This window comes from Schistocerca cancellata, chromosome 9 (genome assembly GCF_023864275.1).
Source record: "Schistocerca cancellata isolate TAMUIC-IGC-003103 chromosome 9, iqSchCanc2.1, whole genome shotgun sequence".
Taxonomy (NCBI): Eukaryota; Metazoa; Arthropoda; class Insecta; order Orthoptera; family Acrididae; genus Schistocerca; species Schistocerca cancellata.
In genome coordinates, this window is record NC_064634.1 from 391,816,813 (window position 1) to 391,834,129 (window position 17,317).

Genomic DNA, 17,317 nt, shown 5'->3' on the forward strand with positions numbered 1-17,317 from the left:
AAAACATAGATCTACTCTTATCTACTACTAAATTTCTGCAACAGTATAGCATTACTACTGTTCAAATGAAGCGTCCACCACTGAACGTTGGCTGTGATCCTCTTACTTTCTAAAACGTAATTCAATGTTTCAAGACACGACAAGGCTATTACAGTATTCATATCTGCATCTACATTATATAACAATCACGATAAACATATTACTAAATTCTGCGTAGTGGACGATTTAATATGAAGGAAACAAAATGTTTTTTCACTGCTAAACGGACACTCGCAGCCCGTTGTTGTATTGTTTCTCAGCTTTGATTAGTGGTGCCACATTTAGGGAGCTCTGTTAACTTCATTCAGCTAAAGCTCAGTTCATGGAATGTACTGCCAGCTTACGAGTTAGGATCCATTACACTGCTGCTCATACGTTGGCGGCTGCAGTACACTGTGTGTGTCTATGAAACAAACGGGATTATCTACCGCATGTATGCCTTAGGTTTAGCACTGGATTCAAACAAGACGTCTGATAGTCTAAACAACATAAAAATAAGTGAAAAGTGTAAAAAGAAAACCTGTGATGAGATATTGTTGTACTATTGATATTAACTTTGGTAGGTTCTGCAATTTCTATTATAGCAAGCCCAAATACCTATTGCCGTTGTCAGAAATTTTAAAATGATCATCTTCAGTCCTAAGCAACAGCAATTAAAAACGATACTGAATATTAGGTCTGAGCACATAAGGTAGAATCAAAACTGCAGGACAAACACCAAAATTCTGAAACAATTATACCTTAGAACCTTTAAAAGAAACTAGCTGAAAAACAAGTCCTAGTACATAAACTTTGCTTTTCTGACAGCACGACTTATACAAGACAGCTGATGACAATATATATCCTCCATCGGTCCTATTTTTCAGTGCCTTCCACAGGTTTCACTTGTCATAAATACAAAACAGAAGTTTGGGTGGATATAGTGGTGCATTTCAGCCAAGTAATTTTCCCGTTTAAGGAATTCCGCATAAAACCAATCCCTTGCGGGCAATGGGCACACAATAAACAGATAAACCATTCAGACATAAAGCTCTCACAAAATCCTCGTGTCATACCTGAGAACTCGTAGTTGCACATCTTGAAAAGACCATAATTGATGCAAAAGTCATAACTGTGTATAAGGACTAAATTTTCTGCAAGAAATTGCACTAATCATTATATAGTGCACAAATTCTACTTAATATTTGTGTTCAGAATTTCTCAGTGTATGATAGAAACAGCTCTAAAATTCCAAAGATCAGAAAAATTGACTATACTGATACCATTAACTTTGCACGACTTTATTCGTTCCTTATTTTGTGTTATTTATTTGTGTGCTCAAACGATTCCTTAAACTCATGTAAGCATATGAAAAAAGCACGCAGCAGCGCTTTAACATGGGCTGGAAAACGAAACAATAAGTTAATCAGAGTATTGGCGCAGTTATAATTCATGTTTGCTTTTTCCGAGCATCGCCAGCAGGAAGTACTGATACATCAAGTATTCAACTTGACATGAATTCTGACCAGCCTTGAGCACGAATCTTTTCACGTCAAAACACTGCAGTCACAGTCATGTGGTAAATGAATATTGGATCCCATGGTCTTCTACACTAATAAACAATAAATTTCTTGAATCTTCAGGTTTTCGCGGCGAAAAGACTGCTCCATTAAGTTTCGGGAATGCAGCCGCATGAATTCTGCTTCTTCTTCTAATATTTCGGCTGTATACCTTTCAGCCATCTTCAGAGAGAGCCGTACCACTGACGCTCCAGCACTCACACCATCCTTTTAAACTCGCGGACCGCGCCACTGCGCATGCGGCCACAGATAAACAAGGCGCCAGTGATGTTGATCGGCGGCAAAGACATACAATATGCATGAGTTACGTCTGTGGCTGCGCATTCGATCCATGCTGGGAGGTCGATGTATTACTGGGAGCTGAACTGTAGGGACGTCTTTGTAAGTTCAATATTGAAAGTGCCGGATTCTATGATTTATCTAATGTGAAACCGCTGTCTCTATTAATTAAATTCCTCGTCAAGCGGATTTCAATGGCCTCTTTTACTACGGAGTCCCAGAAAGATGAAACAGAAGTCAGAATTTCGACATTTTCATATACCATATAGTGACCAGAATCAATACAATGCTCTGCCACAGCCGATTTACTGGGTTGAAAGAGCCGAGTGTACCTGCGATGTTCCGTACACCTCTCTTGGACTGTACGATTCGTTTGTCCGATATATGAAAGGCCACATTCACATGGTATCTTGTAAACTCCAGGCTTGCGGAGTAGTAAGTCATCTTTAACGGAACCCAGGAGTGCAGCCGTCTTCGCCGGTGGACGAAAAATCACTTTTACTTTATGTTTAGTGATGATCCGTCCTATTTTGGATGAAAGGCTTCCCACATACGGCAGGAAAGCCATGGATTTAAATGTTTCCTCGTCATCTTCTTCATTCCTTACGGACACCTTAGGTTTTATTTGTAGTGCCTCACGTATCTGTTGTGGAAAATACCCGTTGTCCTCAAAAACTCTCTTCAGATGTAAAAGTTCGTCTTTTAAACTACTGTCATCAGATATGATGTGTGCTCGGTGTACCAAAGTTCTTAGAACACTACTCGTCTGCGAGCGCTGGAGTGTCAGTCGTACGGCTCTCTCTGAAGATGGCTGAAAGGTATACAGCCGAAATATTAGAAGAAGAAGCAGAATTCATGCGGCTGCATTCCCGAAACTTAATGGAGCAATAAATTTCTTCCTACTGCCACTCTCCGTGAACTAGAATCCCATTGCTTCCCTCACTTCGCCGCCTGCTGTGGCCGAGCGGTTCTAGGCGCTTCAGTCCTGAACCGCGCGACTGCTACGGTTACAGGTTCGAATCCTGCATCGGGAATGGCTGTGTGTGATGTCCTAAGGTTAGTTAGGTTGAAGTAGTTCTAAGTTCTAGGGGACTGATGACCTCAGATGTTAAGTCCCATAGTACTCAGAGCCATCTCAACCATTTGAACTTCCCTCACTTCTGCTTTGAGAAAGTGCTGCTGAAAGCAGAGCACAGTGGCGTTATATCAGCGGTAATTTCGAGAAGTACGGAACACATCCTATGCTAGAAGCTCTAGCCCGCCTCCTTGCTCTGTTGACTACATCGTTGATAGTGTTATAACCTTACAGACTTTGCAGAATTTTTCTTTGCTTTTGTCTGGGTAAATGTATTAGAATTAGCTCGTGCAAGTAGAAAAAAAGGTAATGTTTTGTACTTATCTTTCACTACTCTTATGCAGATATGTCGGTTCACTGTGTTATGCTAGAGTCCATCTTCTTGCAAGAGAGATTCTTAAATAGGGAAGTCGGATTATAATTTTAGGATATGTATGTTAAATAACATAGATACTGCAGGCAGATTTGTCATGACATCAGTTTTTAATGAACATTGGAAATTACACTTCTTCCAGGCAGTAGACTCTGCCATGCTTCAACGTGTAAAAAGTTATCATTTCTTAAGCCATTAACCCAACAACTGAACAAGTCAACACTTAGTAGCAAAGTGATCAGCGATACAACAAATCGAATAGTCACTCGCTCAAAGAAGCTGTTGGTACATATCGATTTATTACATCCAGAGAGACTTACATATGATTCGTATTTAGTGTAAAATGTATTTTAAGCTATTTTCGGAAGCAGTAATGGAAACATTAAGTACAACAATAATATCTTTGAATGTCAATTAAAATTTTGAGCTACATCTGAAACGTAAAAATAATTGTTTTCTCAGTTTCTATTAATATTCATGCTTTCAGTTTAGAAACATACTGTAGCTATGTTTCCAAAATTTCATTAAATGCAAACCTGCTATTTGTCTTTTGTTGGCTCGTATTGTAATTTTATCTTTGCTTAGTATATTCCACTATACCAGTTCCATTAGGACGCGCCACAAGAAGGACCATTATGGGTGGAAGCATCACGTTACGCGGCTTCTGCTTGTCAGGAATATCAGACGGCAGCAGCTGGATGGGAAAACGAGAGCCACACTCTCCTTGCTCAGAGCTTCACATTCGGCGCAACTGCGTGAAGTCACATTGCCGAAACAAATGTTAACGTACAAGGTATGAGCCAGTGAGAAAATGAATTACAGTGTTCACCTCTAAGACACCTTGTATAGTCACTTAATGTGCAATGGAATGTTACTGTCAAGAGAAGTTGGCTTCCTGTGGTAACGACAAAGTGGCGTAAACCTAGCTCGTAGAAAGAGAAAGCTCGTAGGAAGGGAAGGACCTCTTAAGTGGTTTTACAGCACAATAGGCTGGGCGCCGCGAGGCCGCTCTTTTCTAGCTCTGTAAGGAAGGGAGAAAGGGAGATTAACAGTTCACGTTCCGCCGACGATGACATCTTTAGAGACTCAGCACAATCCCGTATTGGGAAAGGACCGGAAAGGAAATTAGTCGTGTACCTTTGAAATGAACAATCATGTCATTTGACCCGAGTAACTTAGGAAAAGCAAGGAAAAGGTATATCTGCATAGCCTGAAGAGGATTGGAGCTGCCGTTTCTTCGAACATGAATTATAACAAAGCGGGTGGATTATTTCCTACTGGTATGTTTCTCTTTCCCCAAAATTATCTATTCATTTATTCTTGTTTGTTTTTTGGAAATTTTGTGATATATTTGCGATTGTCACTTATATAGCATAAGCACTATCTCTAAATATCTTAGATATTGACTCGCGACTAATTCAGTTTAGCTTTTTCACCGATTACCTTCTTTTGGTTACTCTGAATCCATTAGTAAAATTAGTTCGGTGAAAAACTGCTAATTACGAAATGCCAATAATTTAAAGTTTCGTTGTTATTTTTCGTAAGTAAACATATACAAAAGTACAGACTTACTCATAAAGTAGATGAAAAAGGGGTAGGATTAAATGAAGTATTCACAGAATCAGTGCTATAGAGATGTTAGTAACACTAGCACTCAAATAATTTCGAAGTTATGAACTTATTTAGGTGAAATATCGTACTGAAATGGAGTCGCATATTTAGGGAAAATTATTATTGTATACGAAATTTCATGGCTAAACGAATCACCCTCATCTGTTCAGTTACTCAGACATAAATCTTTATTCGTAATTTGTGCAGATATGGAAACCAACAATGGATAAATTGAGATTCAATTAAAATGAACATATTAAAGGAGCAGAATGGAAACAAAGATAGTACAATTCAGTTTAAGTCAATCTACAGTGAGTTTTGAAATGAGCAAGATTTATGTCCGAAAATATGGTGTAATCTTTCACTGTTAGTTATATGGAAATTATAAGCCAAGAAATGTAACCTGTTTTATCCAATAGTTGCTTCCTGCAGTTTATTTTAAAATTTAGTAACTGTTTTTGATGATTAGATTGGAGTACGAACGTGAAATTACTTGAGCGACAGTGTTCAATAGAATCATGATACTAAAAGCGTTCTATATGTGCACATCGTTTTCGTATCGATAAAACTGTTATATCTAGATGATGATGTTTAAGGAATTTAATCAGTGACTGTGTTAATCATATGCGCCTTTGCCACACATGGACTTTTGTGAATAAATGCCTTACACGCCTTGATATTAACTTCAGTTTTCACAATTACTCATAATTTTTGTTCGTGTCAGCCGTGGGGAAATGTTCGCCGTGTTCGTGGCATTTGACAAGCTATACTTTCCTCCTGGATCGTGCCAAATGGCGAGGACACGAGAGACGTCGGCGTTCGTTAGCTGGGTACGGAATTCCTGATCCATATTTACTGAGCTGGGAAAGGGTGAAGACCACGTGCCAACTGGAACCGTACGCTCAGTGCATGCCTCAGCAACCTCCGTGAGGCGTGATGGTAGAAAAAAATGGCTCTGAGCACTATGGGACCCAACATCTATGGTCATCATTGCCCTAGAACTTAGAACTACTTAAACCTAACTAACCTAAGGACATCACACACATCCATGCCTGAGGCAGGATTCGAATCTGCGACCGTAGCAGTCGCGCGGCTCCGGACTGAGCGCCTAGAACCGCTAGACCACCGCGGCCGGCGGCGTGATGGTAGAGCCGTGCGTCTCTTGGAAATCCTGACTTGACATCCAGGATCACGAGGACGATACTGGTGGCTCTCTATCTTCCACCATAACCGAGTCCATCAACATAGAAATATGAGGTAGCCAAGGATATGGAAATGTGGATGTGGACTGCTTGGTAGCTACAACAGGAAAACACAATTAATTAGCAGGAGTACAAAGTAAAAAAGTATTGTTGTAGCCCATGATCGGTTGGTTGTCAAGTATAGAAGACGCGTCTGGACTAAGCGTCTGTTGTTGTTGTTGTGTTGTTGTGGTCTTCAGTCCTGAGACTGGTTTGATGCAGCTCTCCACGCTACTCTATCCTGTGCAGGCTTCTTCATCTCCAAGTACGTACTGCAGCCTACATCCCTCTGAATCTGCTTACTATATTCATCTCTTGGTCTCCCTCTACGACTTTTACCCTCCATGCTGCCCTCCAACACTAAATTGGTGATCCCTCGATGCCTCAGAACATGTCCTACCAACCGATCCCTTCTTCTAGTCAAGTTGTGCCACAAACTCCTCTTCTCCCCAATCCTATTCAGTACCTCCTCATTAGTTGTGTCTGTCTGTAGAGTGTCATAATTTACAAGTCACAAATCTTGCAGTTACGAATTAATCTCTCGTAATCTTTAATGTCGAATCCAGTGAATTTGAAGACTAACTTGGAACAGAACTACAAATACTTGATAGCTGCAATGACTGAGCTGCAGACGATGAGCGACTAACATCGGCGCTGGCTGACCACTGAGCGCGGCTACGAACTGTAGACTGCGACAACTTAACTACGCTCCTGCTACACATGAAGTGGCATAGCGGCGCCTCGCGGCGAGCATAATTACTGCGACTTACTGTGTACTCTTTGGCTAGCACATCCTTTCTTCTCTTCCGTTTGTCGAGAGAATCGTATCCGGCTGATCGATCTCTCAGGCAGCGGTGTGGTCGTATGACTGACGACATCACATCCCTCACCCTCCCCCCAAAACGACGCACTGCCGTCGAATACTGTGTGTTACGGTGACTACGACGACGACGTGGGGATGGTGGGGAGAGACGGTTAGTGATGTAGGCGGGGGGAGGGGGGGGGAGGGTGCTTTGGCCATCGTCTCTGGGCCCGGTCTGCCTCCCGGCCGTTGCCCTGCTCTCCACACATAAACGAGGGAAATTGTGCGGAAGAAGGCAACGGTCCACCGACAACCGCGGCGTCCACAACAGGTGGCGCGCCATCGGGCTGTCCGCGGGCGGCAGTGAATTCATCACACCCGACGGGGTAGTGACCTCGGGAGACGAGGTCGGCGGCGGCGGCACCGAATGCTGGACATTTGCCACGCCGGACATTTGCCACACTGCCCCTTCGCCAGATAGCTTGAGTAGCGATCCCTCAGGTAAGGGACGCCCTTCCTCGTACGTCTTCTGTCCGCTTTCTAACCGCCGTTTCCAAATCTTACTCGATACAACCAGGACGTAAGGGACCTTCTTGTTCGAGATGTTGGCCAAATACAGAGCTTCTTTTCCGAAATCCAAATATTTATAACTTTTGGGAAACTGAAGCAATTCCAACGATTATGTAAGTATGTAATTAGTTCTGCCAAGAGTAAATATACACTCCTGGAAATATAAATAAGAACACCGTGAATTCATTGTCCCAGGAAGGGGAAACTTTATTGACACATTCCTGGGGTCAGATACATCACATGATCACACTGACAGAACCACAGGCACATAGACACAGGCAACAGAGCATGCACAATGTCGGCACTAGTACAGTGTATATCAACCTTTCGCAGCAATGCAGGCTGCTATTCTCCCATGGAGACGATCGTAGAGATGCTGGATGTAGTCCTGTGGAACGGCTTGCCATGCCATTTCCACCTGGCACCTCAGTTGGACCAGCGTTCGTGCTGGACGTGCAGACCGCGTGAGACGACGCTTCATCCAGTCCCAAACATGCTCAATGGGGGACAGATCCGGAGATCTTGCTGGCCAGGGTAGTTGACTTACACCTTCTAGAGCACGTTGGGTGGCACGGGATACATGCGGACGTGCATTGTCCTGTTGGAACAGCAAGTTCCCTTGCCGGTCTAGGAATGGTAGAACGATGGGTTCGATGACGGTTTGGATGTACCGTGCACTATTCAGTGTCCCCTCGACGATCACCAGTGGTGTACGGCCAGTGTAGGAGATCGCTCCCCACACCATGATGCCGGGTGTTGGCCCTGTGTGCCTCGGTCGTATGCAGTCCTGATTGTGGCGCTCACCTGCACGGCGCCAAACACGCATACGACCATCATTGGCACCAAGGCAGAAGCGACTCTCATCGCTGAAGACGACACGTCTCCATTCGTCCCTCCATTCACGCCTGTCGCGACACCACTGGAGGCGGGCTGCACGATGTTGGGGCGTGAGCGGAAGACGGCCTAACGGTGTGCGGGACCGTAGCCCAGCTTCATGGAGACGGTTGCGAATGGTCCTCGCCGATACCCAAGGAGCAACAGTGTCCCTAATTTGCTGGGAAGTGGCGGTGCGGTCCCCTACGGCACTGCGTAGGATCCTACGGTCTTGGCGTGCATCCGTGCGTCGCTGCGGTCCGGTCCCAGGTCGACGGGCACGTGCAACTTCCGCCGACCACTGGCGACAACATCGATGTACTGTGGAGACCTCACGCCCCACGTGTTGAGCAATTCGGCGGTACGTCCACCCGGCCTCCCGCATGCCCACTATACGCCCTCGCTCAAAGTCCGTCAACTGCACATACGGTTCACGTCCACGCTGTCGCGGCATGCTACCAGTGTTAAAGACTGCGATGGAGCTCCGTATGCCACGCAAACTGGCTGACACTGACGGCGGCGGTGCACAAATGCTGCGCAGCTAGCGCCATTCGACGGCCAACACCGCGGTTCCTGGTGTGTCCGCTGTGCCGTGCGTGTGATCATTGCTTGTACAGCCCTCTCGCAGTGTCCGGAGCAAGTATGGTGGGTCTGACACACCGGTGTCAATGTGTTCTTTTTTCCATTTCCAGGAGTGTAGATCCCTCTGTCTGTCCGGTAGCGTCCTCTCACGCTTACTGATTCCGATAGAAACAGTCCATCGCCATGGGAGCAACAAGAAAGGAACGATGGAAAGAGGATGCGAATGTACACTAATCATTTCTTTTTGATCACTGCATTTGTGCCTACTTTAATTACTACAACTGCATGCCCAAAAAACGATAAGGAAAGAAGAAATGGGTATATGAATGTTTGAAAAGAAGAACGACATACTCCATATTAATTTACTCTCTAAAATCCGATATCCCTTGCGGCGAGACATTAGTTAGTAAAGTGTCGCGGGACAATGTTCAAAACATGACTGAAAGTACGTCCACAAACAGAGATAAGAACATCTATGATTGACATGTCATCTAAAGTCGACGTAAAATTATAAAATGTCAGAAATAAGGAAATGAAGTAATACAGAAAGTTCGTTGTTGTTCTACATTGTTTAGCTCTTCTATTTACAGGGTCACAGAGCAAGCATCCGAGGTTTTAGAGGGAAAAGCCTGAATTATAATGATCTTCAATACAACAGAAACAAGAAGCACAACTTAAAGAAAAATAATGTAATGTGTGTTCCAGCTCACAAGCGACATTGAAGCAGATAGTTAGTTACTGTGACTTAGTTTGGCAGAGGTTATATTCGACTACCGGAATAAATTAATTACTGGCTCCTTTTACCGACCCCCGGTCTCAGATGAAACAGTTGCTGAACATTTCAAAGAAAACTGGAGTCTCATCGCAAATAGGTACCCTACTCATACAATTATAGTTGGCAATGACTTAAATCTACCTTCCGTATGTTGACAAAAATATCTTTTTAGACCCTATTGTAGATAGAAAACAACTCCGTAATTGTTCTAAATGTTTTTTTTAAATTATTTTGAATAATTAATTCACGCGCCCATTCAAATTGTAAATGGTTCCGAAAACACCCTTGACCTCTTGGCCACAAATAATCCTGAGCATTACGACGTATAGAGGGATTAGTGACTACGCAGTCGTAGCGAGGTTCAATTTCGTAACAAAGCAATTCACCAAAACTAAACGCGAAATATATCTATTTATAGAAGCAGCTAAATATTCAGTTGACGTCTTTCTAAGAGACAGTCTCCAATCCTTCCAGACTATGTAAGTGAAGACAATATGTGGCTTAAGTTCAAAGAAATAGTATCAACAGCACTCGAGAGATTCATACCAAATAAATTAATAGCAGACGGAAGTGATTACCCACGGTACACAAAATGCGACAGAAAGCTGCTGCAGAAGCACCGAAAAAGGCACGTATAATTTAGATGAGCGCAAAATCTCCAAGATTGGCGAAGTTTTACTGAGACTCGAAATTTGGTTTGGATTTCAGTGCGAGATGCATTTAATAGTTTCCACAACGAAACACTCTCTAGAAATGTGGTGGAAAATCCATGGAGATTCTGGTCCTATATTAAGTAAACCAGCGGAAAGGCTCAGCAAGTACCTTTACTGCGGGTCGGGCGGTTGGTCAGGAGGAGGAGGAGGAGGAGGAGGGCGGCGACCCAACCCATCGGAGCAGGTAAAACCGTGGCAAGTGTCCGGCGTGGCAAATGTCCGCAAACCGGCGGCTGCAGCTGCGGCGGCCCGACGACTGGCAGTGGCGCGCTGGTCGGTACCCAATCCATGGTATCTAGGTCGGCGTACCTAGAGCGAAGAGACGGGTCACGTGCGGGTGGATGTCCTCCGGCTGTCTGCGACCCGGCGAACATAAGAGCAGCGGCAGGAGAAGGCCCAGGACAAGGGTGCAGCTGAGACAAATGACGTTGGAAGCGACGGCCTTGGGGGTCCCGAAGAAGGACCGCTGCTATTCACAATATACATAAATGACCTTGTGGATGACCTCCGAAGTTCACTGCGACTTTTTGTAGTTGATGCTGTGGTGTACCGAGAGGTTGTAACAATGGAAAATTGCACCGAAATGCAGGAGGATCTGCAGCGAATTGACGTATGGTGCAGGGAATGGCAACTGAATCTCAATGTAGACAAGTGTAATGTGCTGCGAATACATAGAAAGATAGATCCCTTATCATTTAGTTACAAAATAGCAGGTCAGCAACTGGAAAAGGTTAATTCCATAAATTATTCGGGAGTACGCATTAGGAGTGATTTAAAATGGAATGATCATATAAAGCTGATCGTCGGTAAAGCAGATACCAGACTGAGATTCATTGGAAGAATCCTAAGGAAATGCAATCCGAAAACAAAGGAAGTAGGTTGCAGTACGCTTGTTCGCCCACTGCTTGAATACTGCTTAGCAGTGTGGGATCCGTACCAGATACGGTTGATAGAAGAGATAGAGAAAATCCAACGGAGAGCAGCGCCCTTCGTTACAGGATCATTTAGTAATCGCGAAAGCGTTACGGAGATGATAGATAAACTCCAGTGGAAGACTGTACAGGAGATAGGCTCAGTAGCTCGGTACGAGCTTTTGTTAAAGTTTCGAGAACATACCTTCACCGAAGAATCAAGCAGTATATTGCTCCCTCCGCGAAGAGACCATGAGGATAAAATCAGAGAGATTAGAGCCCACACAGAAGCATACCGACAATCCTTCTTTCCACCAACAATATGGGACTGGAATAGAAGGGAAAACCGATAGAGGTACTCAGGTTACCATCCGCCACACACCGTCACGTGGCTTGTGGAGTATGGATGTAGATGTAGATGTAGAATTAACATGATAGACCCAAACGGCCGGAAGATACAACCTTCGCCCCAACGCCGTGAACCAGCGTAGTTTCTGAAGAAGACAACGTCGCCTGTGCGGATACGAAGCTGCGCCGGAAGCGGTGGCGTATGGTGCGTAGGGGAGGGGGGAGGGCAGAAGCTGCAGAAGGGTACGACCGTGGAGAAGCTCAGCTGGCGATGGACCATGTCGCGGTTGAGAGCGGTATGTTGACAGGAACGGCAGGTGCGCTTGTTCGCGGGTGCGGTGAGGACGTAGCCATGTGTTCTTTGAAGGTATGGACGAAGACTTCCGCTTCTCCATTAGACTGGGGATGGAAAGGAGCGCTCTTGAGGTGGCGTATTCCATTGCCGAGACAGAAGTCTTCGAATTCTTGTGAAAAGAACTGTGGGCCTTTGTCGATAAATAACAGTTCTGGGAGACCTTCAAGACAAAAGATGGGCTGAAGAGACCGAAGCGTCGATCTAGGAGTCGTGGGCGGCATAGGAATGACAAACGGGAACTTGCTGTAAGCATCGACGACGATTACCCATTCCACAAAGCTCCACCAAAGACAAGATGAACACGTTGCCAAGGGCCAGAGGCTTTTGGCCATACTCGAAGTCGTGACGGGGGACAAGACTGATGTTCAGCACAAACTCTACACTTGGAGGTTATCTGTTCAATGTCTGTCGAAACCGATCCAAGTACAATGTCTACAAGCGTGTTGACTGGTGCGAACAACAGCCGGATAACCGTGATGAAGTAGCTTCACCACATGCTGTTGAAGAACCTGTGGAATCACAACACGGGAAGTGTCTGAATCAGTTCGAAGTAAAGTAACGCCCAGCTTAACTGAACTAACATCGCGACGGGCGAAGTAACGGCGAACAACAGGTCTGACTATCTGCTTTAAGGTACGAGGCCAACCAGTACGAATGTACCGAGACAAAATCTGAAGATGAGGATCGGAAGCTGTGGCTTGCGCGATCCTTCTGTGATCCAGCGGAAACTGTTCGAGCGCGTCGGAATCCGTCGATATAGCAACAGGAAGCTTCAGACGAATCAAAAAAAGAATCAGGACCCAAAGGAACACGGGAAAGCCTGTCGGTGTTGGCATGCTGTATGATGTCGGCCTGTAGATTACCTCGTACTGATAATTAGACAAGAGAAGAGCTCAACTGAGCGGTGCGGTTAGGCTTGGCCGGATGGAATAATTACTGTAAAGGCTTGTAATCTGTAACCAAGTAAAACTTCCGCCCATAGATGTACTGGTGGAACTTCGTAACTCCATAAATAATTGCAAGAGTCTCTTTCTCGATGGCAGAGTAATTACACAGTGCCTTCGTCAGGAGCTTCGAAACGAAAGCCATCGGTCTGTCTGCATTGCCAATTCTATGGGGGAGAACCGCACCCATTCCAAACCAGGATGCATCTGTGGCTACGACAACCGGTTTGGACACGTCGAACGGAATTAAGCATCGATCACTCAACGGAACGTCTTTTAACTTGCGGAAAGCAATGTCACAATCAGAAGACCACACGAAAGGCATATTCTTTCGGCGAAGTCGATGTAAGGGAGCTGCGACTTGAGCTGTGTCAGGAATAAATTTGATATAATATGTGATCTTTCCCAGGAACGACTGAAGTTCGGACATATTTGTGGGCGTTTTAAGCTGACTTATAGCTTGGAGATGAGACTGCAGCGGATGAACTCCTTGAGAGTTAATGTCATGGCCTAAGTACTGAAGTTCAGTCCTGAAAAAATACACACTTCTCCTTATTACACTTAAGGCCATCTTGTAAAAGCACGTGAAACAGGGCGCGAAGATTAGACAAATGTTCTTCGGTGGTACGACGCGACACCACGATATCGTCGAGACAGTTGCCGCAACATGGCACTGTAGCTGTAAGCTGTTCAAGGTATCGTTAAAATATTGCAGGAGAAAATGCACTACCGATTGACAACCTCAAAAATTTAAAGAAACCCATGTGCGTATTAAGCACGAATACTTGTCGGGACACTTCATCCAACGGCAGTTGCGGGTAGGCATCGTGTAAGTCGATTTTGGAAAAATAGCGACCAGTACCTAACTTGTCCAGACGTCCTTCCGGTAGTGGCAGCAGGTAAGCGTCTACCACAGTCTATGGATTTACTGTGCCCTTACATCTGCACATAAACGGGATCTACCTGTCGGTTTCTTCACGACAACTACCGGTGAAGCCCACCGGAAAGCAGAAATGGGAGCTGACGCGCCATTTGCTTGCCAAAGTTTCAACTCGTCTGCTACTTGGTCACGCTGTGCATACGGCACATTGCGGGCACAGAAAAAGCGTGGTTGAGCATTTTCCTTCAATGTGACATATGCAACAAAATTATTGACCAGACCTAAACCTTCACTAAAGAAATCTGCAAATTCGTTGCACGACGACGTAACACTATGCTCAAAACTCACAGAGTTCACTTGCAAAACCTGATTGTTGATACACAGATTCAAAATATTAAATAAGTCTACACAAAAAATGTTTGCACACGACTTATAACGAACAATATGAAAAAGAACAGACTTTGTAACACTGAGATACGTAGCGAGCAAAACACAAGAACTAAAAGTTTTAATCTCGTCCCCATTGTAAGTAGTCAGCACTCTCTGAGATTTCTCTAAACTGGGACAACCAAAGTACAAAAATGGCTCTAATCCCTATGAGCCTTAAGATCTGAGGTCATCAGTCCCCTAGAACTTAGAACTACTTAAACCTAACTAACCTAAGGACATCACGCACATCCATGCCCGAGGTAGGATTCGAACCTGTGACCTTAGCAGAAGCGGGGTTCCGGACTGAAGTGCCTAGAACCGCTCGGTCACAGCTACCGGCTATTCGATTTCCTTGATCCATGGCTTTCCGGAAATCACGTGAGAGAAGCGAAATTTGGTTTTCGCGTGAACGTCGTTTTCTGAATCCGTATTGTTTGGCATAAAGGACGGTATTCTGTTCGCAATACTAAGTAAGTCTGGGACAACACGAGCCAACTCGTCTGTCGGGACGGGCGCCTATCACCTTTATAAGTCTGTATAGAAACACAGGACAGGTTTTCTCGTACCTGGGAGATCCTATGGTAGTAGGATGGTTTGTATACCTTATCGTAACAGCGGGAAAGTAAGAAAGGACGGTCAGCGCCCAATACACATATTTTAAAGTGCAAATGAGACTGAGGCTCTGCTGACGGCTACAACGTGTGTTGGATGCAGATGGCTGCAGGTCATCGCTCGTGTTTTCACGATCCTGGTCCGCTGCCTGGGTTCAGAGGCCACCCTCAGTTCCTACGAGGGAACTTCACAAAGTAAGTAAGGCGCAGTAACTTTATTTTGATGCTGTGTTAGACTTTAAAGTGACACACATACATGACCCTACACATCTATGTAAACAACGGTCGGATCCTCCAAAGAATCGTTAAATTTCTCAACAACAAAAATCCGCTCCATGCGCCTTCGAGAACCGCTGTGTGAACGTTCTAATTGTTGGATGATCTTTCAGTTTTTTGAAATGATGGTTGTCACATGGTAAAAGATCTTTCACTCTTCCGCCCCAACCAGTATCATCCATGTCTGAGCGGCCTTGGTCAAATTCTTGTCACGAAATGTATTCACAAACTGTGAATACGGTATCCTAATAACTATACAATTTATTGGAAGGAAATGAAAAACTGTAACTCATCGGGATTCAAACTTGGATTTTCTGCTTTATGAGAGCGCTCGCCGTAAGCGTTTCGGCTATCCGACGACTTTTTCCGAATAGACCCAAGACCTCCATGTGTCCCTACATCTGCTTCCCATAGGTTTCGCAGCGTTATGTGTTTCTCGCACATCGAGAGACTTATCTGAGGTATTATGGACCAAAACAAGACAAAAATGCCCAGTAAACGTGCTTTAAAATGCATACCGGTACCATAAAAGTCACGGACACTTGTTCGTTGCCGGCCGGAGTGACCGAGCGGTTCTAGGCGCTTCAGTCTGGAACCGCGCGACCGCTACGGTCTCACGTTCGAATCCTGCCTCGGCCATTGATGTATGTGATGTCCTTAGGTTAGTTAAGTTTAAGTAGTTCTATGTTCTAGGGGACTGATGACCTCAGATGTTAAATCCCATAGTGCTCAGAGCCATTTAAACCATTTTTGAATTTGTTCGTTAGAGGACTTGTGTTTGAAAGTAGCGAAGACGAACCAGTACTCATAGCTCTTAATGTGTGTTTTCTAGAACCCATGTTTACTTGCGTTTTAGTTTGGAATGATCATTTCTGGCCGGCTGTGGTGGCCGAGCGGTTCTAGTCTCTTCAGTCAGGAACCGCGCGACCTCTACGGTCACTGGTTCGTATCCTGCCTCGGGCATAGATGTGTGTGATGTCCTTATGTTAGTCAGGTTTAAGTAGTTCTAAGTTCTAGGGGACTGATGACCTCAGATGTTAAATCTCACAGTGTCCAGAGCCATTTGAACTATTTTTTGATCATTTCTGTCAAATCCCTGAATACTGACGACCACTTCTGAAACACCCTGTGTATATTTCAGAAACAATAAAAGAAAAACCGAGTTTAAACTCAACAAACAATTGCGTTTGTCAAAGAAGGAAAACCCTCTTTAATTGGTTCAAATGGCTCTGAGCACCATGGGACTTAACATCTGAGGTCATCAGTCCCCTATAACTTAGAACTACTTAAACCTAACTAACCTAAGGACATCACACACATCCATGCCCGGGGCAGGATTCGAACCTGCGACCGTAGCGGTCGCGCGGTTCCAGACTGTAGCGCCTAGAACCGCACGGCCACTTCGGCCGGCCCTCTTTAATTCCTTAGTAATACACGTTCACGGCAAATTGAAAATTTGAACAAAAGAAAATTGGTATTAAGATAGCCTTACCCTATACTTACGATGGTACGGGTGCCCATGTCTGCCTTCAGGAAACTAGCAGGTACATCAAGAAATTCTCTCTTCCGCTCCCCCTCCTCCTCCGCCTGACTTACGTTTTCCGCTGTTTCGCAAAATCGCTCGAGATAAATATCCGGATGGTTCTTTCGAAGGGGCCAACTTCCTTGTCCAGACTTGAAACAATCCGAGCTTGTGTTCTGTTCCTAATAACCTCGTTGTCAACGTGACCTTAAACCGTAATCATCCCACATAGCCTCCTTCTTCCCCAAAGCTACAAAGTTCCCATCACAGAAGAATGATAGGAGAGCAGCTACAAAAGAAGCTTCACTCCTAAGTTGCTCTCCATACTAAACATCAACTGGCGGAATTAATGATCGACGAAACAAACAAATTTACATCTGCATCAACGTGTAACTCTGCTTGGCAAAATGGGTCAGTAATTGTGCATTGGTGTACATTTAAAGTAAAATGCCGATCTCTGCACGACTGAATGCTGCTGCAGGTTTCCGCAAACAGTACTTCATTATAGACAACTGCACAATCACTGAAAAGTCTGAGATTGCTATTGAC